The sequence below is a fragment of the Protopterus annectens genome, chromosome 16.part0 (assembly GCF_019279795.1).
Source record: "Protopterus annectens isolate FY-2018-M chromosome 16.part0, PAN1.0, whole genome shotgun sequence".
NCBI classification, from domain to species: domain Eukaryota; kingdom Metazoa; phylum Chordata; order Ceratodontiformes; family Protopteridae; genus Protopterus; species Protopterus annectens.
The window spans coordinates 253,929,160-253,952,351 of NC_056750.1; the positions used below are offsets into that span (position 1 = coordinate 253,929,160).

Here is a 23,192-nt window from a genome sequence, read left to right on the forward strand (position 1 = left end):
AGTCCACAAAAATCACAAAACCTGATAGGCCAAAGAAGAGCTATAAAGATGATAGAGTCGATTATTGAGGATAAGAAAGAAATTACGTATTGTTATTATTATGCAAAAAGCCCAGAATTTCCAGACACAAGATATACAAAACGATTAAGAGAGAAATTAGAGGAAAGAAAAATACTTCCGCAAGAAAAACTGTCAGAAGCTTCAAATGAAAATTTGCGTTCATTAATACAACAAATTTGTGAAAAACAGTAGACAGATCAAGAAACTTTGATCTGTTTGGAAAAAGAAGCATCTGAGGAAGTACAAAAATATAAACAACAAAACCTAGAGATATTTGAACAATATAAAAATAAATATGGACCTGGGAAACGAAGAGAGATTTGATATGGTGCAATATTTATGCAAAGGAGAAAGCCAAATTAATCAATATAAAGAAGGCAGCCCCAAAGGTATTTGAAGAGAAATACAGGCAAAGGCATCCGGATATGGAAAATTTTTCCAATAATAAAATAATATCACAAAGATGGAACATAGAAAAGAAGATTAGTAAAGAAGTTAAAAAAAATAGAAGTTGAAGTTATGGAGTGCTTACAAAGTGAAGGATTTAGTGTAGAAGGTCTCATACAGGTTACATCACAGCATGATGGAGTGAGTCCCCAAAGTAAGGAGACACAGGAAGATCAGGAGACATCTGGAGGAAATATGGACATGGGAAAGAAAAAGAGATTTAATATGGTGTAATATTTATACAAAGGAGAAAGCAAAACTAACCAATACAAAAAGAGCAGCACCAATGATATTTGAGGAGAAATGCAGGCAAAGGAATCTGGATATGGAAAACTTTACAGTACAAAAAATAAGAAGACAAAGAGGAAAAGTAGAAAAGGAGATTAGTAAAGGAGAAGTTAAAGAAATAGAAACTGAGGTTATGGAGTACCTGCAAAGTGAAGGATTCAGTGTAGAAAATCAAATGCAAGAAAGCACCACAACAGGATAGAGCAATGGATATCTAAATTAAGGGGAAACCAGTGGAACAGGAAGTAACTGGTCAGGTGCCATATCAAGATATTTTGGAGCCTTCCACAGGAAACCAGTATAAACATTTACTTGAAGCCAGACAGCAAGGAAAGGAACAGGGGAGAAATCGAATACCATCATGGCAATATCGAATAGAGAAAACTATAAAGCAATTAAGACAAGAAGTGTCCCTCTTAGAAGACTATAGAAGAGGGAATAGATCAACAAAAATACTAAGAAAGATAGATGTGATTAAAACAAAGCACAGTATTAGAACAGACCAGGATCTATCATGCACTATCGCAAATAAACTAAAAATTTCAGCACAAGCGGAAAAACTTAGAAGATACACCGATAAATATAAAGGAAAAGTACAAAATAAACAATTTACTGATGACCCAAAAGAGTTTTATAGAGAATTGGGAAATAAGGTAAAAGGAATTGAAAGACCGCCAAAAAAAGAGGAAGTAGATACATTTTGTGGAACATGACAAAGATGCTAAATGGATAGAAGAAGTAAAAGAAAGAATAAGAAGTTTAAAGGTACAGAGTGAACCTGCAAGCTACCCTAAAAATTATAGACCAATAACTTGCCTTCCAACGACATATAAACAATACATGGGAATTGATGCCGACAGAGTTTATAGTCATTTAGTAGAACACTCAATTATGGCAGTAGAACAAAAGGGCAATAAAAGAAAGTCTTATGGAACAAATTTTGTTGTTAAATAAAGTCATACCAGACAAAGTACAGTTGTGTACCTACCATAAATGTAGATGTTTGAGTGTATTCACTGTTGCAGTCATTACACTTGGGTTGTCCTGCTGGCAGGCTACCCACAGTCGGCCTGAATTCCAAAGTCCTGGTCCGGCGTCGGTTGCTGTCACCTCTTCCCTGACGTCAGTGCACTAGGGGTATAAAAGATGCAGCCGATGCCATTTTCTTGCCCCAGATGTCAGGTGCCCCCAAAAGGGTAGGCTAAAAATCTGTTTAGAAAAAAGCATGCACTAACATAAACATTACCTTCATCTACAAGCAAATACACCACATAGGTTGTATAGAATAGAGAAGTAGAGATAAGTCACAGCAATAAAAGGGGGATGGGTAGGAGGGTAACCTGGACTGCAACAGTGAATACACTCCAATATCTACATTTATGGTAGGTACACAACTGTACTATGTTCATCGTGTTTCACTGTTGCAGTCATTATAGTTGGGTTGAATCCCAAAGCTGAGGTTGAGTGGCTGGGCCTAAATAGAATTAGGAGTGGCTATGAGGCCCTGCAGAACTGCAGTGGCAAAGCCTGCTCTGGATTTAGAGTAAAGAGGTAAGTGGTAGTGCTTTGTAAAAGTGTGCACTGAAGTCCAAGTTGCAGCCTCCAAAATATCCTTGGTTGGTACTCCTCTGAGGAAGGCTGCTGAAGTGGCTGCTGCTCTGGTTGAATGTGGCCTAATGCCCTTAGGCACTGATTTGCCATGTTGTGAATAGCAGAAACGAATACAGTGGCCTATCCATTTTGAAATAGTCTGCTTTGAAATAGCTTTTCCTTGCAATCCTGCAGCATATGCCACTAAGAGCTGCTCAGTCTTTCTGAAAGCTTTAGTTTTGTCCAAGTAGAAGCGTAGCTGTCTGTGTATGTCCAAAGAATGCAGAAGTCTCTCCCCTTTATTCTGTGGGTTTGGATAAAAGGTAGGTAAATGAATGGTTTGGTTAAGAGCCGCACTAGACACTACCTTAGGCATAAATGTTGGATTTGTCCTTTGAGAAACCCTGTCCGGATGGAAAATAATAAAAGGTTCCACAGCCATTAATGCCTATAACTCTGAGACTCTTCTTGCTGAAGTTATTGCTAGGAGCAGAGCTGTTTTCCATGATAAGAATTTTATCTCAGGTGTATTGGCTGGCTCAAAAGGAGGCAGTGTGAGTTTTTCCAAGACAAAATTAAGGTCTCATGCAGGTATTGGTGCTATCCTTGGAGGTCTTATGTTTTTGGCCCCTCTGAGCTATTGCCTTAGCAGTGGATGTGAAAAAATAGGTGGGTCCATATTGTAATGAGCTGAAATGACAGAGGCATGGATCTTAATTGATGAGAAGGATAGGCCTTTGTCCAGCATCTCAGTTAGGTATTGTAAAATCTGAGGAATATTTGGTACAAGTGTGTCAATTCCTTGTGCCTGGTTCCAAGCACATAATCTCTTCCATTTTTCTGCATAAGATTTTCTGGTGCTGGGCCTCCTGGCCTCCAAAATAACATCCATAACTGCTTAGAGAGAGGTGTGTTCTGAGTGGTTATATTATCCGCCATGCAGCCAGATTTATGGTTTTGAGCTGGCTGTGCAGGATCTGATTGTTTTGTTGGGTCAGTAAATGAGGAATTCGCGGTAATGTCCAGACTGGGCCTTGAGACAAACTCTTTAGGACTGGATACCAGTGCTGGCGTGGCCAGTCTGGGGCAATCAGTATCATTTTTGGCTTCTCTTGTCTGACCTTTAGGAGTACCTTGGGGAGGAGAGGCAGTGGAGGAAAGGCATATACTGTAAGGGTTTTCCAGCTGAATGAAAGAGCATCCACTTTCCATGCTTGTTTGCGATAAGTCCTTGTGCAGAATCTCTGTAGTTGGCAGTTGTGAGGGGAGGCAAATAGATCTATGTCTGGGCATCCCCATTTCCTTGTTATCATGCTGAAGATTTGTGGATCTAGTTTCCACTCGTGAGGGTCCATGAGGTTTCTGCTTAGTTCGTCTGCCAGAGTGTTTGTCTTTCCTGGCAGGAATTGTGCTTGCAGGTGTACTTGATAAGTCAATGCTATGTTCCACAAAGTCATGGCTTGTCTGCAGAGGGGGTAGGAATGTGTGCCTCCCTGCTTGTTTATGTGCCACATGACTGTAGTATTGTCCGTCTTTATCAGCAGTTGTCCTGGATGAAGTAAGTCCTTGAAGGCTGTCAGGGCATTCTGTACAGCTAGCATCTCTTTTTGACTGATATGAAGATGCATTTGGCTTGTGGGCCATGTTTCCTGAATACATTTTCCTGCCATGTGGGCCCCCCAGGCATAATCTGATGCATCTGTTGTTAGTGTCTTTCTGGCTGTGGGTAAAATGAATGGCTGTCCCTTGTTGTGGTGACAGGCCTGTGCCCACCATCAAAACTCCTGTTGCAGGCAGGGAATGAGGGTAATTACTGATTTCAGGCTGTGGCAATGTTGAGTCCAAACACTTTTTAGATACCATTGTAGCTTCCTCATATGCAGTCTTGCATATGGTATTAGCAGAATGCAGGATGCCATGAAGCCCAAAACCTGCAGAATTTTTCTTGCAGATAACTGGGTCTTTGCTGCCATCTTTTTGAAGTAAGAAGTCAGTTGCCTTTGTTTGTCTGGCTTGAGATAAGCCATCTGGGCAGTTGTATTTAAGCTTGCACCCAGGAATATTATCTCTTGAGAGGGTACCAGTTTTGATTTATTTTCGTTTACTGTGTACCCTAGGCAAATTAATAACCTTTTTTACAAACGCCAGATGCTCCAGTAGAATGTCCTTGTTCTCTGCTTGAATAAGGCAGTCGTCCAAGTAAGGATATATTTGGATTCCTCTTTGTCTGCAAAATGCGTTTACTGGTGCCAGGCATTTTGTGAAGACCCTGGGCGCAGTAGATAAGCCAAAGGGCAGTGCAGAGAATTGGTAGTGCATTGAGCCAGCTATGAATCTGAGGTATCTTCTGCAAGATTGTCTGATTGGGACATGCAGGTATGCCTCTTTGAGGTCCAAAGTTACAAGCCAAGCCTTCTTGCCCAGCATGGGCAGAAGCTGCTGCAGAGTCAACATTTTGAATTTTGGAACGTCCAGAAAAGTGTTTAGAATAGACAGGTCCAGTACTGGTCTCCAGGCTTTGTCCTTTCTGGGTACCAAGAAAAGTCTTGAATAAAATCCTTGTCCCTGCTCTTGCTGTGGTACTCACTGAATAGCTCTCACGTCTATGAGAGATGAAACTTGCTTTTGTGCCTCTGCCCATTGATTGTGTGGCAGGTCTGGCATACCTTTTGACTTTGGAAGGGTGTGAAAGTGAAACCTGTAGCCCTGAGACACTATATTCAACACCCATTTGTCCTGGGTGATCTTGTGCCAATTTTGTGAAAAAGTGCTAGTTTTCCCCCTAAGGGTGCTGCCAAAAGATAAGTGCTTGGCATTGGCAGAGGAAAGTCATTGGGACTGTTTCCTATATGGTTGTGATTTGTCTTCTCCGCTTTTGGAGGTAGAAGCACCCATTGTTTAGGCCTGTGTGAGCCTTGGGGCTGGGATCTGCCTCTAGGGCATCTGTATCTGCCTCTTTGTGGCCTGTCTGACACTGGAAAGGACCAATTCTTAGAAGGCCAATTCCTGCTAAATCTGGGTGGCTGTACCAGTAAGAAATCCTTAACTGTCTGCATAGATTTCGCTTTATCCTCCATTTTCTTCAACACCTCTTCTGCCTTAACACCAAACAAAGTATCATGATGTAATGGAACATCCAATAATTTTGCTTTAACATGATCAGGCAGATTCTGTTCCTTTAACCAAGCATGCCTTCTAATGACAGAACCAGTAACAGCGGCCCTGCAAGAGGCCTCCAGTGAATCAAAACCACATTGCAACGTATGCTTTCCCACTTGTTCAGCTGCATGTAATAAATCCTGCATTTCCTTGTTTTCAGTACATTCAGAATTTGTCAACATTTTCTGTTTAAGCAGTGACATTAAGTATTGCTGTTATTTAAGCACATGAAACTGACAATTTAAAGCCCTTACAGCCAAGGTAGCAGAAGTGTAAACTTTTTTCCCCCATCTGTCCAGAGCCCTAGAATCCCTATCAGAGGGGACAGGGTTTTTTGCAGTGGAAGCCTTGACCCCTTTGGGACCCTGAGATATGGTTTCTGGGTCAGCAGCAGGGTTTTTATAAAGAAATTTATGAGAATCTGGAACCCTGTAGTATCTGTCTGGCTTAGCAGGTGCAAGGGGTAATGAGTCAAGAGACAGGCCGGACTCTGAAAATACATCATCTACAATGTCTAGAACAGGTGGAATAGCAAGAGGTCTGTGCTGAGGTAGTAAAAGAAAGTCTCTGAGCCTTTTCTTAGAGTTTGAGTAATCTTGGCTCTCCCAGTGAAAATGCTCCCTCATGGTATGCAGGGTTTCCCCAAAAGAATAATCCTCAGGAGGAGAGGCTGAAGGAATAGATTCTTCAGCATCAGAATCCTCATAGGGAGGAAGAGAGTATCCCTGTTCTGAAGAGGAGTCAGAGGAAATGGAAACCTGATCAGAAGAATCATAGTCTGTGTCTTGCCTAGGCCTCTTATCAGAAGGGGGATGGGAACCCCTGATCAAAGTACTTAGGTCTTCGGCCATTTTAAGCATCTATTTCTTAGGCATGGAAGTCTGTCCAGGAGAATGCTGTACTTGTTTCTTTGTCTTTAAAGCTGTTTTAGTCTTTGCCTTGGAAGCTGAGGTTGGCTTGACATATAACTGTATAGGTCTGAAAATACCCTCAGAAGCCGATGCCTGCTCAGCGGCTCCAGACCCATCTGAGGGAATAGTTTCCGAGTGTCCAATACCTTGAGTATCCAGAGGCCTAGTTGTCTCCACGTGGGAGTCGGAAGTGGCCTGTGGCTCTGAGGTAGCGGGCGTCAGGGGCTGCAAAAGTGCCTCACTGAGAACCGGCAAACTGGCGACTGGCCTAGCGGAGGCCTAGTCGTCAGTTTTGGACCTCGGATGCCTGTCCTTTTCCTTGTGCTTTTTATATACTCTGGTCGTCGGCTGTTCCGACAGCATTATATAATTAAATCTTCGGCCAAAGTAATGAAAGGCAAAATCGTACCGACGCTTAATAGTGCGTTGGTTAAATCTAGCACAAAACCGACAGCTAGCAACGTCGTCATCAGGGCCTAGGCAAGGAATACAGTAAGAATGAAAATCCTTATGAGGTATTTGCTTCCCACAAGAAATATAATTGTTAACTTTTTCTGGCATTGGCCTGGAGCAAGAAAAAAGTTTCCCCAATGGGGTACTTAGCTTTAATAAAGACTTCGGATCTGAAATTCGATTTCGAAAATCTCAGGAGTCGGCCGACCGGCACCTGTGAACTGCTTTTGCTTTGGACACCGCACGGCAAGAAAGACTGAAGAAAATGGCGTCGGCTGCATCTTTTATACTCCTGGCGCACTGATGTCAGGGAAGAGGCGACAGCAACTGACGCCGGACCAGGACTTTGGAATGCAGGCCGACTGCAGGTAGCCTGCCAGCAGGATAACCCAAGTGTATTGACTGCAACAGTGAAACACGATGAACATCTACAAAAAGGGGAAGAATCTAAAGCATGGCATGAATTGACTATAAAAAAAAAGCATTTGATAGTATCCCACATTCAAAGCTAAAAGAGTGCTTAAAAATGTATAAGATACACCCTACACTGATCGACTACATTAGTGACCATGAAACAGTGGCAAAGCACTTTGCAATTAAGCCATGATAAAGGACAAATTATTATCCCAGGGATAAAAATTCAAAGTGGGGATATCTGTCACCATTGCTATTCTGCCTTCCCATTAACCTATTAAGCTGTTTACTTAACAACTTAGGCCATGGCTACAATTTGGCTCTTAAAAACAACAGAGTGTAAAGACTTCTCATCTTCTCTTTGTTGATGATTTAAAACTGTATAGCTCATCAGATGAGGAACTGAAAGCACAGCTGCAGGTTGTCAAAACTGTTTCAGATGATATAAGCATGTCATTTGGTCTTGATAAGTGTGCAAAAGCAACCTTTAAACAGGAAAACTGCAGCACCAGGAAAACATCAGTTTGGGACAAGAATGTGATATAAAAGAACTTGAGCAAGAGGGAGTGTATAAATATTTGGGAATTAATGAAGGTTCAACAATAAACCATGAACAAATGCGAATAAAACTTAGTAAGGAATACTTCAGAAGACTTCAATTAATCCTGAAAACAGCATTGGTATCTAGGAACAAAATCCAAGCTATAAACCAATTTGCTCTTCCTATCCTAACTTACAGTTTTGGAGTGACTGACTGGCCCCAAAGCGTGTTGGATAGATAAGACAGGAAAACAAGAAGGATGTTTCATGCTCACCAAATGATTTATAAAAATCAGGCACTGGGTGGCAGTGAAGAGTTACCAAATAGCTGGGTAACTACAGCAGAGCTAGTAAGGGAGACGGCTAGAAAGGTGCTTGGTATCACATCAGGACAGATGAAGGATGACAAGGAGACATGGTGGTGGAATGAGGAAGTACAGAAGAGTATACAGGCAAAGAAGAAGTGCGATTGTGAGAGAGATGAAGAAAGTAGACAGGAGTACAAGGAGATGAGGTGCATGGCAAAGAGAGAGGTGGTGAAGGCTAAGGATAAGGCATATGAAGAGTTGTATGAAAGGTTGGACACTAAGGAGGGAGAAAAGGACCTGTACCGATTGGCTAGACAGAGGGACCGAACTAGGAAAGATGTGCAGCAGGTAAAGGTAATAAAGGATACTGAGGGAAACATACTCACAAGCGAGGAGAGTGTGTTGAGGAGATGGAAAGAGTACTTTGAGGGTTTGATGAATGAAGAGAATGAGAGGGAGAGAAGGTTGGATGATGTAGTGACAGTGAATCATGAAGTACAATGGATTAGCAAGGAGGAAGTAAGGATAGCTATGAAGAGAATGAAGACTGGAAAGGCTGTTGGCCCAGATGACATACCTGTGGAAGCATGGAGGTGTTTAGGTGAAATGGCAGCGGAGTTTTTAACCAGATTGTTTAATGAAATCTTGGAAAGTGAGAGGATGCCTGCGGAATGGTAAAAAAGTGTTTTGGTATGGATTTTTAAGAATAAGGGTGATGTGCAGAGCTGTAGTAACTACAGAGGGATTAAACGGATCAGTCACATCATGAAGTTATGGGAAAGAGTAGTGGAAGCTAGGTTAAGAAGGGACATGATGATTAGCGAACAGCAGTATGGTTTCATGGGAAAGAGCACTATAGATGCGATGTTTGCTCTGAGAGTGTTGGAGAAGTACAGAGAATGTCAGAAGGAGTTGCATTGTATTTTTGTAGACTTAGAGAAAGCATATGACAGGGTGCCTAGAGAGGAGATGTGGTATTGTATGAGGACGTCACGAGTGTCAGAGAAGTATGTAAGAGTATACAGGATATGTACGAGGGTAGTGTGACAGCGGTAAGGTCTGCGGTGGGAGTGATGGATGCGTTTAAGGTGGAGGTGGGGTTACATCAAGGATCAGCTCTGAGCCCTTTCTTATTTGCAATGGTGAGAAACAGGTTGACATACAAGATCAGACAGGAGTCCCCATGGACTATGATGTTTGCAGATGACATTGTGATTTGTAGTGAGAGTAGGGAACAGGTGGAGGAGACCCTGGAGAGATGGAGATATGCTCTAGAGAGAAGAGGAATGAAGGTCAGCAGGACTAAGACAGAATATATGTGTGTGAATGAGAGGGAGGATAGAATAATGGTGAGGATGCAAGGAGTAGAGGTGGCGAAGGTGGATGAGTTTAAATACTTGGGGTCAATAATTCAGAGTAATGGTGAGTGTGGAAGAGAGGTGAAGAAGAGAGTACAGGCAGGATGGAGTGGGTGGAAAAGAGTGTCAGGAGTGATTTGTGACAGACGAGTACCTGTAAGAGTGAAAGGGAAGGTCTACAAGACAGTAGTAAGACCAGCTATGTTATATGGGTTGGAGACAGTGGCATTGACAAAAAGGCAATAGTTTGAGCTGGATGTGGCAGAGTTAAAGATGTTAAGATTTGCACTGGGTGTGACGAGGGTGGACAGGATTAGGAATAAGTATATTAGAGGGTCAGCCCAGGTTGGAAGGTTTGAAGACAAAGCCAGAGAGGCAAGATTACGTTGGTTTGGACATGTGCTGAGAAGGGATGCGGAGTATATTGGGAAAAAGATACTAAGGATAAAGCTACCAGGTAACAGGAAAAGAGGAAGGCCTAAGATAAGGTTTATGGATGTGGTGAGAGAGAACATGCAGGTGGTTGGTGTGACAGAGCAAGATGCAGAGGACAGAAAGAAATGGAAACAGGTGATCTGCTGTGGCGACCCCTAACGGGAACAGCCGAAAGAAGATGATGAGTGTATACCAAGATTATATATTCCCCCTTCTGAAGGAGAGATGGGCCTCCTTGAAATTGATTACATATATAGATCTGCAATAGTGGGACTCCACACACATCTGCTGACCTCACAAGACCCAAATTTAGTGAAAGTTTTGAAACATGAGGAGAATAAATCTAAGATGACTTCTCTGCTTAATTTAGCAGAAGCATATCAGCATTAAGCAGGAATGGAAATCAAACAAGGAGTAGATAAAAATCAGGCAGCATCTGAATGTGCCAGAATACAAAAGAAAGAATATACGGTGAAGGATCAGATGAGAAATCAAGAAATATGGAAAAAGCATAAATATACTTGCAAGTATAGAAAACTTCTGGGTTCAAGAACCTCATGTTAATCAAGAACGAACAAAGGAATGGTTATGTAGAGGCAAATTCAAACCAAGATATGAAAGGTTAATATTGGCAGCCTAAGATAGTGGGCTATGTACACGCTGGTTTACAAAGTTCATTGAACATGTGGGAGAAACAGACAAATGTAGGTTTTGTAAAACCGAACTGGAAACAGTAGCACACCTCACTGCTGGTTGTGACACATGAATGGCAGAAGGACTGTATACTGAAAAGCATAATAATGCGGCAAGACTGTTGCACTGGGGATCGTGCAAACATTATGGTACTGAAGTGGCTGAAAAGCACTGGAAACATGAGCCACAAAGCATCATAGAAAATGATGAAGTTTATATCACATGGGATCACCCATTACCAACAGTTCAAAAGACAGATGCTAGAAAACTGGATATAGTGGTCCAAGAAAAGAAGACAAAAGTCGCATTGATCATTGAAACTGCTACATGCAGTGACTACAATGTCTTACGTACAGAGAGACACAGTGTCATAAAATATCAGGATATGCAGGCAGAAATGAGAGCAATGTGGAAGAAAGATACCCAGACAGTTCCAATAGTAGTTGGAGCAACGGGACTTATAAAAAAGAATCTATACTCATATTTAGATATGGTACCAATACATGTAATGCCGTACGAATTGCAGGAGTCATTACTGGACACATTGCAGGTGCTGCAAAGAGCACTTTTAGCTGACATGAAAGATTGAAACAATACTAATTTCATGAACTTTAACTGTACTTTGACTTAGGAATGGTGTCCATTCCCGTCATAGTATTAGAAACCCAAAAGATTTGGAGAAATTAAAAAAGGAAGATCTTTGTTGATCTGGTCTGTTAAGGAACTCAGTTTTTGTTTATTTTGTCTCAATGATGTGGTCTTCGATAATCTCGGGTTTCAATATTCTCAGGTAGACCTACATATACACATACAATGATACACTAAATAATTTAAAAATCCTTGTGTGTATAAATATGAATATAAGTATAGATACTTGAGAGAAATACCAATTATATAAGAAAAAGCCCCCAAAGACAGCATAGTATAGCGATAAGTTAGATTGCAAGCCTGAGATGGAAATTCTCTTCTATGCAAAGTGTTAAACTGTGACAGGCCTGTTATACTTTCTGGAATATGGGAAAGTGAGTCAAGTCTAACTGGATAAAAGAGGGAAGGGGAACAGAAAAGGATTCCCCACCCCACTCCAGAAAGCCAATGTTGTAAAGCGGGGATGGAAGGAGGGAAATGTGACTGAAACAGTGACTGTATTCATACATATCCAACTACAGTAAATTGATAACACAGCTGTACTATGGTCTTCATGCAAGTCACTGCTGCAGTAGTAACTTCAGGGAAAAGTCCCAAAACCTACAGCCCCTGGACCTAGGGTGGGTGGGTGGTTGTATACCTGAGGTTGACGATGGCAAAATACGCAGTTGCTAAAACAAACTCTGCCCTAGCTCTAAACGAGATACCTAGTCTATAGTTCTCAGAGAAGGTATGAACAGAGGATACATAGCAGCTTCTATGACATCTTTAGCCAAAACTCCTTTTAGTAAGAGTGTGGTACTGGTTGTGCCTCCAATGGAATGACACCTTACATTTCCTGGTAAATATCTTCCATGGTGTTTAGGGCAGAAAATGATGCAATGGCAAATCCACCTTGGGACAGTCTACTTTGACATGGACTGCTCCTTTTTTACAAAGAGCTGATCAGTCCTCTTGTATGCCTTTGCTCTCTGCCTATGGACAACTAAAGAATACATGATACTTTTACCCTTGTTTTGCAGCTTAGGAAAACAAAAGGTTGGAGATGTACAACCTGATTTAATGCTGTTTCCACTATTGCTATAGGCATGAAAAAGGTTTAGTACCCAAAGTGACCCTGTCTGTGTTCAGGGCCAGGAAGAGTTCCTTACAAATGAGAGTCTGCAGTTCCAAGACCACCCTGGCTATGACTGTCACCACCAGGAAGACTGCCAGCTCAAAGGGTGTGTGTGTGTGTGTGTGTGTGTGTGTGTGTGTGTGTGTGTGTGTGTGTGTGTGAGGGGGGGGGGATACAGCCAGGTTTTCCATCACAAAATTCAGGTTCCATGGTGGTACAGTAGCCTTCTTTGGAGGCCTGAGGTGCAAGACTCCCTTGAGGAATTAATTTAATTTACTATCATCCTTGAGTTAAGAGGGCAATAAAGAGGGCAATAAAGGAATAAGCAGACTGCTACAATGGACAGGTGGACATTGATGGAAATATAGGCTAAGCCTGCATAAAATAATTCTGAAAGATAATGCAGGTCCACAAATACTTCCACACCTGTGGGTTTTAGAGTACTCCTTTGGTACCATAAAGAGAACCTTTTCCATTTTGCTAGATACGATTTTTTTTGCCTGATTTCTTGGCCTCACTATATATGTTGAGTACTTCTTCAGAAAAAGGTGCCCAAAGAGTAGTAGGGTTATATCTTCCAGGCAGTTAAGGTGAGGGTTAATAGCCTTGGATGGATCAGACTATCCTCCCTCTGAGTTAACAGATCCACATGTTTGGACAAGGAAATGGGTTTCTCCCTGGCTAGTTGTAACAGGTAGGAGAACCAATGCTGTCTTAGCCAAAGGGTGCAACAAATATCATTCTTGGTTTCTGATTTTCTGGACAAAAGTTGGAACTGGGGTAGAGAGGAGACTGTGTAAAGGAATGTGACTCTCTTGTTCACAGAGACAGTGTCTACTGACCAAGCCCTCTGTAAGAGTACTAGAAGCAGCATTTCTGGGGTCTATATTGCAACATTGAACGCTTAAAACAGCAAACGATGTTACATCGACACATTTTCAGCGAAAGCTGAAAATGTCGAATCCGAAGAACAGCGATTTCTTTCCTAGGGAAAGAAATCGCTGTTCCAACCCCCGCAAAAAAACACATTGCACACTTCCAAACACAACGTCTTCTGCGTGGAGACATGCGTGAATGGGCGTACCTTTGTTGAAGGTTGTATGTCAGGGCTGGCAACTCGGTATGTAAAAATCAACTGCCAATCATTACTGGACCGGAGTTCCGCTGTGGCGACCTCTAACTGGGAAAAGCCGAAAGAGATACACACACACACTTCCAAACACATACATACATACCCGATCCTAATTATACCCCCCCCAAAAAACAGTTAACAACTAAATACACATATGCACATAACCCAAACATACATTTAACAAAAAAAAAATAATAAACATTTTAAACCATATGCACTTACCTTAACCCACACCCTAACCCTATGGTCAGTAACTCTAACACATTCACATAAACAGCTCCAAACACATGCACACTTACCTTAACCCTAACTCTACCCCCCCCAAAACAAAAGTAAACAACTGAAAACACATACACACGGAACTCAACCATATATTTAACATAAAATATACAACAGTAAACACTTTCATACATATGCACTTACTTTAACCCGCACCCTAACCCTAAGGTCAGTAACTGCTGCACAATCACACTCGGGAGCTATACCGGACAAGGGACCACATTTCACTTCAGAATACGGCAAAACAATGAAGCGGTCAAGCGACTTCTTTCCCAGGGAAAAATTTCGCTGAACAGCCGCTTCGCTGTTTTGCCTGTTTGCTCTACATGTGTCGACGAAAACACGTTCGACATAATGCGTTTTCGTTGAACTCATAGGAGCCCGCATTTCTCAGCTTACTGTTCTATGGGATGCAAACAGATCTAGCTCTGGAAGTCCCCACATGCTCACTAGTGAGACCCAGACCTACCTGTACAGGGTCCACTCATGGGGTCAAGGTCCTGCTCTGCCACCACCTTATTTGTAGCTAACTAGCATCAACTTCTGGTTTACTGCCATCTTCCATGTTTTCAGTTCCAAGCTGCACAGATAATGAGTGCAAGCATCCCTGTTTGTCGATGTACCACATGACTGTTGTCTTGTCTGTGACTATCCTTGGGGTACCTGGGGCTCACAATGGTTTCAGAGTTTGGGGTATGTACTGTAGTGCCAACATTTAATTTAAGTTTATGTGCAACTAGCTTTCCTTCTAGGACCATGTGGCCTTCACTTTTAAGCACCCTCATGCCAGATCTAAGGTATCTGTTGTCAGAGTCAGACTGTGTTGGTGGGTGGAAAGGCAAGCCCTTGTACTATGAGGTGGCCCACCAGCTTGGTTACCTTTTTAGATAAGCTAAGATAGGGGGAGGGTGCTGCAAAGACTAGGAATACTGATCCCAAAACTTCCTGTGGTACCACTGGATCTTTCTTAATTGCATCCAAGCCAAAGGCACTATGAAGATGGTGACAGCCATGTGCTCTAATAGACTGAATACTTGTCTGGCTGGTCAATGTATCTTTGCTGCTAAATGCCGAAAGAAAAAGGTGAGGGAAACAACTTTTTCTGGAGAAAGAAACACCCTGGAAAGACTAGTGTCAAGTAGTGCTCTCAGCAAGACTGTTCTCTGAAAGAGAATTGGGTTTGATTTTTGCATATTCAGTGTGAAACCCAGTGCTTCTGCTAGGAATATTGAGTATATGAGATGACTTTTCAGCCTCTTTCCAGGCCTGTGCTTGAGGCAGACAATCATCAAGGTATGGGTAAATATATATCCTCCTTGTTCTGCAATGGGAAACACTGGTAACAAATGCTTGATGAAAGCCCTTCAAGCAGAGGCTAAGCCAAAGGACAAGGTCATTTATTTGTATTTATAACTTGTTGACCGGGGTAAAGCACTGATCTCAAAGGACCATTTTCAGGCTCACCAAAGTACAATTTTAACCACAACACTGACAGAAGACACATGAATTGGAAGTGGCCACCTCCTGCCAGAAATCTTAAGAATGGTCTGTGTGCCTTGTGAACATGGATGTGCTTCTAGGTATCTTTTAGATTTGGAGTTACCATGTGAGCTTTGGGACTCAACAATGAAAGAAGAACCTGGAGGGTCAGCATTTTTAACTTGGGAATGAAGAAATATTTGTTTAATCTGGAGAGCTCCGGAATAGGCCTCTATAGGCTGTTGTTCTTGGAATAAAGTTTCCTTCCTGGTTGTTGGACACAGCTTCTATGATTTCTTGCTCTAGCAACATTCAAAATGCACACTGTAAGATGTTCATGCTCTGCTGGTGTCCTTGGTATTCCTTTGCCTTGAGATTTGGGCTTGAATTCTAGGCAGTATCCTATTGCAATGATACCAAGTACACATTTGTCTGCAGCAATTGCCCTCCATTTCTCTGGAGAAGCAGCTAGACTTCTTCTTAGGTGGGCAATGAATCTTTGGAATTAAGTAGGGGATATGGGGTTGGGGAGATGGGCTGCAGTAATCACTGCTGGTCTTCTGGATGCCTGAAACTTTGTTGGATTCCTTGCCTCTTCTTGTCCTCGCGCCATTTTCTCTTTTGGAAAGATCTGTCCCTTCTGGGTTGCTTACCCTTACCTTGTTTACTATGAAAAAGGTCCTTGCCTGTTAGGGAAATTCCTACTACATCTGGGCAACGAATGGGTTATACGTATGTCCTACTGTATCAGTTCCTTTCCCCTTTTACTTCTAATTGGCTACACTCTGCAGGTCTAAGAGACAAGTAAGAGTTCTCTGTCTAATGGAACATTTAATAATGTGGCTCTGATATAATCTGCAAGGCTATGCATATGTAACTATGCATATCTTTTCAGTACCATTCCAGTGGCAGCTACTTTGGGCAGTGTGCCAGCAACTTTACAGCTACATTTAATGCCATGCTTACCTAGATGGATCAACAGTCTGGATCAGCTGCAGAAAAGGCCCCCTAAGGCTCCCCTTTTCTGTACTGCAATATTCCAACATCTGTTTTAAAACAACCTCCTGAAATTTCATTATATGAGCTTGGCAATTTAAATCTCTAAAGGCCAGTCTAGAAGAAGTGTAAGGCCTTTTGTATACCTAGCCAGGATCCTACTTTCTTTGCTGCTGTTGGGTAAAATGTTCCTCACGGACAGGAGTTTTGCTCTTTTAGCAGTGCCAAGGAGAGAATGCCACCAGGTTTTTATATAAAAAAAAAAAAAAAAAAGAGTGAAGTACTTGAACTTTGCAAAATCTATCCAGTCTCTTAGGTCTGCTGGCTGACAAAGGTCCTGGGAAATGGACAAGAAAACATCCAGTAATGTTACATGAACTAGGAACACTGCTACTGATTTCAGGGGAGAATGGGTCATAAACCAACAGATCAAAAGCTGTCTTAGGTGGATGTGAAGCCTAAGTAGCCTGCCATTTAATACAGGCCCTCGTCAGAGCCAATGTTTCACCAAAGGTGAGACTGTCTGGGGAGAGTATGGTGCTACTGTCTCTTCACTATGTGTGTCATAATCCAGGGATTAGGCTATTTCTGACCTGTAGTACAGATCATCTTCTTTCTCATGCACAACATCAGAGTTTGGTCTATCCACTTCCAGAATGGGAAGTCTGTCCTACTTCTTTTAGGGTGATGTTTTACTGAAGTGGATGTTCTGCTGTGCTTGGACTGCCAAATTGGGAGTAAGCTAAAAAAATATCAGAGCTAAAGAAAATCAGTCCTGAGAAGGGGTAAGTGAGGCAAGCATTTGCCCAGTTTGGAGATTCCTGTTTTCAGCTCTTGGAAATTTGCTTAGTATCTGTACTTTGGGCTGCAAAGAAGGCTTCTCCTTTGCCTCTGATCCATGTTGTCTTCTTCAATGATAAGCAGGGTACCCCCCCCCCCAATTTGATCAAGAGATGTCTTTTTTTCCAGTACTCTCCAACTTTTGTCACCTTCCAATAGATCAAATGGACATGTGGGCCACTGCAAAGTACTATGGTCATCTGATGTCACAGATGCCAGGCCTGGGAGTTGTACAAATGCCACCATGTTATCAACGTCCTCAGTCTGAAAAGGTCAGGAAACATCCACTGATTCTTCAGGCCTAATTTCTATTTATGTGAGGTGGCGTCTTTGGAAGACTTGGAGGACTTACTGATGAACACCACTAGTTTCTTCCTATTTAAGGCAGCTAGGACAGTGTCCTTAAGGGATCATTTGCATATACCCCATGGGCTTCCACTACAGAAGGCTTAAGATATTACACAGTGAATATTCTAGCTTAGTTTTTACTAAATGGTTTGTGTGTGTGACCTTTTTACCCTTTTGTTTGAATGTTGTTTGGGATATTTTGCAGTCACCCTAATGTTTATGGAAATCAACTTATTTTTAATCTCTGTTTTTCCAAATTAAGGTCAAGCAATCCACTTATGTTGTACTTGAGAGTCCAGAAAAAGAGCAAAACATTGCATATCTATAGCTATCAGACTTGCCATTATTAGCCTGAGTGCACCAGTAAAAACTTAAAAAAGACAAAAAAGTTATAGGTATGAAGAAGCTGCATATATCCCACTACTAGAGGTTTAAGGTGTTACACAATGGATACTCTAACTTGGCTGGGTCTTTCTTCTAGTTTTTTTTCTAACTAATTTGTCTTTGTGACCTTTCTTACTTTATATACACACACACACACACACACACACATTGTATATATATATATATATATATATATATATATATATATATATATATATATATATATAATGTACACACACACACACACACACACTCAAGTGAGACTTGTGCATAAAAACTGGAAGAAAGTGTATTTTGTCAAAAGTACAGTTTTGTACCTACCATAAATGTAGATGTTCGAGTGTATTCACTGCTGCAGTCATTACACTTGGGTTATCCTGCCATCAGGCGGTCCCGCAGTCAGCCAGAGTTCCAAAGTCTTGGTCCGGCATCTGTTACTGTCGCTTCTTCCTTGACATCAGTGTGCCAGGGGTATATAAGATGCAGCTGACGCCATTTTCTTCAGTTTTTCTTGCCCCAGATGTCAGGTGCCCCTCAAATAGGTAGGCAATATATATTGCTAATAAAACATACATAAAAAGTCAAACAAAACCTTCATTTACCAGCAAATACACCACATAGGTAGTATAGGGCAGAAAGGTATAGATAAGTCCCAGCTAAGAAAGAGGGGATGGAGGGAGGGTAACCTGGACTGCAGCAGTGAATACACTCGAACATCTACATTTATGGTAGGTACAAAACTGTACTATGTTCATCGTGTTTCACTGCTGCAGTCATTACACTTGGGATGAATCCCAAAGCTGAGGTAGGGTGGCTGGTTCTATAGAGGATTTGGGTTTGCTATGAGGCCCTGCAGTACTGCAGTGGCAAAGCCAGCTCTGGATTTAGAATAAAGAGGCAAGTGATAATGTTTGGTAAAGGTGTGCACTGAACTCCAAGTTGCAGCTTCCAGGATATCTTTGGTATGTATTCCTCTAAGGTAGGCAGTTGAAGTGGCTGTTGCCCTGGTGGAATGTGGCCTAATGTTGCTAGGTACAGTTTTCCCATGCTGTGTGTAGCAGAAACGGATACAGTGTCCTATCCACTTTGAAATGGTCTGCTTTGAAATAGCCTTTCCCTGTGATCCTGCAGCATATGCTACAAACAATTGCTCAGTTTTCCTGAAAGCTTTTGTTTTGTCCAAGTAGAAACGTAGCTGTCTGTGTATGTCCAATGAATGCAGAAGTCTCTCTCCTTTATTCTGGGGATTTGGATAAAAAGTTGGCAAGTGAATAGTTTGGTTAAGAGCCAAGAGAAAATAAGGAGGATCTGTGTTGTAATGAGCCGAGATGGCAGAGGCGTGGATCTTAATGGATGAAAAGGATAGGCCTTTGTCCAGTATCTCAGTTAAGTATTGTAATATCTGAGGAATATCTGGGACAAGAGGGTCAAAGCTTTGAGCCTGGTTCCAGGCACAGAATCTCTTCCATTTTTCTGAATAGGAATTCCTGGTGCTAGACCTCCTGGCCTCCAAAATGACATCCATAACAGCTTTAGCGAGAGGTGTTGTCTGTTTGACTAAGGAATCTGCCATGCAGCCAGGTTTAAGGTTTTGAGCTGGCTGTGCAGGATCTGGTTGTTTTGTTGAGTCAGAAGATGTGGAATTTGAGGTAAAATCCATGGTGGGCCTTGAGCTAAGTTCTTTAAGATTGGGTACCAGTGCTGACGTGGCCAGTCTGGGGCAATCAGGATCATTTTTGGCTTTTCTTGTCTGGCTTTTAGGAGTACCTTTGAAAGGAGAGTCAGTGGTGGGAAGGCATAAACTTTTAGGTTTTTCCAGCTGAACGAGAGAGCATCTACTTTCCATGCTTGTGTGTGGTAAGTCTTTGTGCAGAAATTCTGTAGTTGGCAATTCATTGGGGAGGCAAAAAGATCTATGTCTGGGCTCCCCCATTTTTGTGTTATCATGCTGAGTACTTTTGGATTTAATTTCCACTCATGAGGATCCATGATGTCTCTGCTTAAGTCGTCTGCCAGAGTATTTTTCTTTCCTGGGAGGAATTGTGCTTGCAGATGAACTTGATAGGTTAGAGCTGTGTTCCACAAGGTCATGGCTTGCTTGCAGAGGGGATAAGAATGAGTGCCCCCTTGCTTGTTTATGTACCACATATCAATAACCCACAGCAACCAACTACAAATTGTCCTCCGTTGGAACAGGAACCACAACCAAGATGATGGAAATACAGGCAAATACCAACCACATCCACAGATGGAAAAGAGGATGTAAAAACAATCACCCAAAATCTGTAAACTCTCTTAAGAATACTGCTCGACACGTACTACTGCTGGAACCTCCGTTTATTGATAGATACAACAAGAATGACCTAGGTTTCGTCCGTCTCCACAGACTTCATCAGATAACAAGAAAGGTATACTAAGCCACTTATATACCAACCTTAAATACCAATTCCCCAATTAATCAGTCAATTCAAATTGATTACACAATTAATTAACCAATTTAAGATATGAATTGTTTAAAACACATTTTTTTTAAAAACCACATTTTTAACCCTATACATTCTAAAATGCTTTGATAAACAAATAAATGACCAAATCACACATAACAATAAATATTGTATAAAACGTAATGTATGTATGTAGCCAATTAATATAGATTTTATAATTGATGTTAAAATTAATAAATAACACAATGTGTAAAATGTTTGAATTTATATATATATATTTTATGCATTTTTATATTATATATCTACACAAAATTATCAACTAAAATATATTGATACAAATGTAAATAAAAATATAAATATACCGAACACTAAAATTAATGTAATAAATATATGTAAATGTAAATGTAAATATGCAGTTGCTTAAAAAACTGCCCTATTGTAGTCGTCGAACTCTGGCTATATTTACAGTCCCATATAAATATACTTTATTTATGTATTTTGACATGTTGAAATACTAAAAATACCTAAAACAATAAATCTGTGAATATATATGCCCCAAAAAATTACAAATTAATATAGTATTTCACATATATAGCAAAAATGTATCATCTACCTTTAATATTATTGAGTCTTAAAACAGGTTTAATACTACAATATTCGTTTAAACCCGGAAAATTGTGGGCGTTCAACATAATTTGCATTCTTAACTCTTGTGCATCTAAGTCATAAGTAGTGATTCTGCCCTGTGGGTCTTTCCTAATTTGCAATGCACCGAAAAACTTAAAATGGTGACTAGTGCAATGTGCAACATGTCTTGCTAAGGCATTTGTGTTCTTAAATTTTTTGATATCATTCAAATGTTCCTTGATTCTATCCCTCATGTGTCTGCTTGTCTTGCCAACATAAAAAGCATCGCATAGTTGGCATGAAGCAATATAAATCACATTAGTAGAATAACAGTTAAAATAACCACCTGTCTTAATGTTACAATGGTTTATCTTAATGCTTTTACCTGTATTGAGAATAAAAGAACATACAGAGCACCTCCCACATTTGAAATTACCTATACGTTTATTAAGGGCAACTTCCTTATTATATGTTGCTCTTTCAAATAAATCCTTAAATGATAAATCCTTCCTAAAAATGTATGGTATTTTACCCTGAAAAAATCTTCCTAAATAATTGTCTGATACCATTAAATTCCAATTTTTATTAATAATATTCTTAATAGCATAGGATATGTCATTGAAGGTAGTTATATAAAATGGGATAGAATTTAATATAAAATTCACATTTGAATTACTATTATTTACCCTACTGTTGTGAAATAAATTGTCACTAGGACTCAAAATAGCTTTATAAAATCCTGTTTGCCTCTTATATGTAACTTCCTTTAAAACCTCAATACATAATTCTTCCGGGTAATCACGACTGATGAATAGGGACATCATGAATTTCAGTTCGTCGTGAAATTCACATTCTTTGCTAACCATTCTTGCAGTCCTGACCATCTGACCCTTGACAATGGCCTTCTTCTGATGGTCAGGGTGCCAACTTGCATAATGCAAGTAAGAATTTGAAAAAGTGGACTTTCTAAAAATGTTTGATTTTATTGTACTGTTAGTTTTGTCCACAGATAACCTTACATCCAAATATGTAATTGTGTCTCTATTCATCTCATGTGTGAATTTCAAAAACCAAATACTGTTATTTATATACTCAATAAATGCCTCCAGTAGAATTTGGTCACCATCCCAAATAAAAAACAAATCATCTAAAAATCTTGAGTAAAATTTAACATGTGTATAAAAATCAGTATTAAACAAATAATATGATTCCCAATAGGTCATGATAAAATTAGCAAACATGGGGGCACAGGCCACCCCCATTGCTACCCCGTTAGTTTGCCGGTAATAATTACCTTCATAATACAAAAAATTATGTCTCAAAACTATATCCATGAGCTTACTCAATACATTAATTTTGTCCTGGTCGTATAACTTGATCGCAAAAAGTTGCTCCTCTAACCATACCAAACCAGTATTGTGTGGTATCACAGTAAATAAATTGTTGACATCCATCGTCACAAAAATATAACCCTGACTGTATTCAAAGGAACTTAATTTACCCAAAAAGTCCCATGAATCCTTAACAATGTAAGTAAATTTAGTCATTCCCAACTTAAAATAATAATCCAAAAACTGACTAATGAAATGAGTTTTGTTTCTTTTTCCATCTACTATAGGTCTGAATTGTAAATTTTCGAGCCCCTTGTGTATTTTGGGTATTCCAAAAATACCACTCACTACTGGGTGTTCATTACTTAAGAAGTTCCATTCAACTTCTGAAATTTCACCTTGATACAACATATCTTTAAGTGTCAAGTCAATCTTTTTATAAGCAATGTTAACTTCGTTTAAACTAACCTCCTCGTAAAAATCCCCTAGCAGCATGGTAGTCATATATAAAATATAATCATTTTTATCAACTATCACTACACCGCTGCCCTTATCGGGTTTCATAATTCTGATGTTTTTTGTGTTAAGAATCTTATTCAGACTACCCTCCTCCTGTTTAGTTAAATTAGTGTTCATAGGTTGTTTATATTTCTTAAAAAACTGTCTAATTTCTGTTTCACTAATTTTTTCAAATACTGCCACTTTATCGTTCATAGGGGGATTATAAACACTAGGTTTTGTTAGTGTATTACCTTGAGTGTTAGTGTCACAGTCTGTGTTGTTATCCTGAAATAATATTTTTAAATTTAACTTGCGTGTAAACAATTTTAAATCCAATATTGAATTGACCATATTACCCCTCTTACAAGGGACGAAATTAAATCCTTTGGATAATATATTCACTATGTCAG

The 23,192-nt window shown here is 40.4% G+C and overlaps 1 protein-coding gene across 1 annotated transcript in view; it reads right to left on the reverse strand.

Annotated features, from left to right (window-relative positions):
• Positions 1-23,192, reverse strand: part of GMPR2 (guanosine monophosphate reductase 2) — a 415,612-nt gene that overhangs the window by 250,807 nt on the left and 141,613 nt on the right. The window lies entirely within an intron of this gene.